The following is a 2,300-nucleotide window of genomic DNA, read 5'->3' as shown; positions in this document are numbered from 1 at the left end:
TAGTTCTGTGCAGGCTGTGGTTCTGTGGAGGCTGTGGTTCTGTGCAGGCTGTGGTTCTGTGGAGCCCGTAGTTCTGTGCAGGCTGTGGTTCTGTGCAGTCCGTGGTTCTGTGGAGCCCATAGTTCTGTGGAGCCCGTGGTTCTGTGGAAGCTGTGGTTCTGTGGAGCCCGTGGTTCTTTGGAGCCCATGGTTTTGTAGAGGTTATGGTTCTTGGAGACTGTGGTTCTGTGCAGCTGATGTTTCTGTGCAGCCCGTGGTTCTGTGGACTGTAGTTCTGTGCAGACTGTGTTTTTTGGAGGCTGTGGTTCTGTGGAGCCTGTGGTTCTTGGAGGCTGTGGTTCTGTGGAGCCCGTGGTTCTGTGCAGCTGATGTTTCTGTGCAGTCCGTGGTTCTGTACAGGCTGTGGTTCTGTGGAGCCCATGGTTCTGTGGAGCCTGTGGATCTGTGGAGCCCGTGGTTCTGTGGAGGCTGTGGTTCTGTGGAGGCTGTTGTTCTGTGGACTGTGGTTCTGTGCAGGATGGTGTTTCTGGCAGTCTTGTGATTCTGGCAGGAATTCAGGACTGAGAACTCTTCTTTCATAAACCCATGGCTTTAATTTTCTTGCTTTGGTTTAATTTTTGACAACCCAGATATTTATTCCTGTCAGCCCTTGACAGCTTCTAGTCTTGCAGCCTCTGAGTGTTTGCTATATACGGCATATACTCTTAAACTTTGGAAAATAGCAGTGGCTGAGCTGTTCACGTACTGCATGGCCAGGATCCGCGAGAGAGAAAACAGTGTCCCCCACCTCTGTACTCAGGGAGTACCGATAGGAGACAAAAACGGCACAGTGTGGCACACTTGCTTTGTGCTCACTTTTGGTAGATTTGGTGGAATTAAGGCTGCACTTAGCAAAGCCATAGACTGTGTAACAGAAACAGTTGTGATCACTTCTGCTAATTCTCGATTCGAAGACTAGAGATCTATAGCCTGGTACTGGAGGTTGACAGGTGCTCCTGCAGGGGAGCGTGTTCTTCCTCTTTCCTGTACTGATGTCCTCCAGGCCCTCTTCGTGTGTCCCTCCTTCTGGCCTTTCCCCTTTGTCTCTGTCCTTTCTTGTTCATCCTAAAGAACTGTCAATAAACCTCCTGGGAATGTTTGCAAAGCAGGAAGAGATAACTTGTGTTCTATAAAGTGTTATCAGTAGTGGATTCTGGACACAGCTGTTCAATTTTAACTATTAAAATTCACTTGAAAGCCGGGCAGTGGTGCCTCATCCCTTTAATTCCAGCACCCAGGAGGCAGAGGCAGGTGGATCTCTGAGTCCCCAGAGAGAGTTCCAGAACAACCAGGGCTACAGAGAAAGTCTGTCTTGAAAAACAAAAAACAAACTAACAAAAAATTCACTTTAAGCCTAGTGTTACAGATTCTGGACCCAGTTTATACCTAAGGATTAAAAATCCCCAGGAAGCTGTGTTAATGCCGCGGTCCCTTAGGCCTGGCCGCAGGGGCTGGAGTGCCGCTATTTTTAATTAAAGTTTTGAAACAAAAGCAAAATCTCCAAATATATGCAAACATTTATGTTAGAAAAAAATATAAAATTGCATTTTCAGATTGGCCTGTTGAATCACACAAATCATCTATTTTAAATTATGAAAATAATAAAATCATTTAAAAAGCTTGAGTACAGTGAAAATTATCAGAACACTCATTGCCCAGGAAGCATCTAACAGAAACTTTCCCTTGTTAATCAGAAGCTCAGATTCACATTGAAAAGCCTTCATTCATGTTTCGAGTTTTCTCTAACTGAGCTACTCCTAGCACTTTTGGCAAAATATGGAGATTATTTCTATGTAGCTTCCCTTAAAGATTGGTATTATTTTCTTTTACTGTTTAAAATATTCTGTATTTATTAACTTAAAATATTTTATATTGAAAGTTGAATTCTAAGAATTGGACATTTTGATTTTCAGCATGGAAGCTCTCCTACAAACAAATACATTTTCCAGTTCTGCCATTTCCATGGGTAGTGCACAGCCTTCAGCAGTTTTCAGACAATGAAGCAAAAGTGCCACTACCTTAAATTTGTTTTCTTTATTTTAAAAGGGGAAGAAGCAGTAACTACTCGTCCTGTAACATTTTACACCTGTTCCTTTTAGGTGCACAGCTGGATACAATGGGATTCACGATTCTCAGAAAGTGCATCAGTGCTGTTGAGACACGAGGTAACAGTCATGCTCACCCGTAGCTTTAGTCCTGGAACTGTAGGTGTGTAACACCGCAGACCACTGCAGCACTCGGCGCATGCTTACACGTTACAG

At 44.1% G+C, this 2,300-nt stretch overlaps 1 long non-coding RNA gene across 1 annotated transcript in view; it reads left to right on the top strand.

Annotated features, from left to right (window-relative positions):
* The window catches only part of LOC113455704, a 5,959-nt gene extending 3,752 nt beyond the window's left edge, over positions 1–2,207 (top strand). Inside the window, exon 3 of the long non-coding RNA XR_003376688.1 lies at positions 2,139–2,207. This is a non-coding gene — a long non-coding RNA (uncharacterized LOC113455704). The remainder of the gene's footprint in view (positions 1–2,138) is intronic.
* The last annotated feature ends 93 nt before the right edge of the window (positions 2,208–2,300 follow it).

This window comes from Microtus ochrogaster, unplaced genomic scaffold (assembly GCF_000317375.1).
Source record: "Microtus ochrogaster isolate Prairie Vole_2 unplaced genomic scaffold, MicOch1.0 UNK90, whole genome shotgun sequence".
Lineage (NCBI taxonomy): Eukaryota > Metazoa > Chordata > Mammalia > Rodentia > Cricetidae > Microtus > Microtus ochrogaster.
This window is presented reverse-complemented; position numbering and strand designations above follow the sequence as displayed.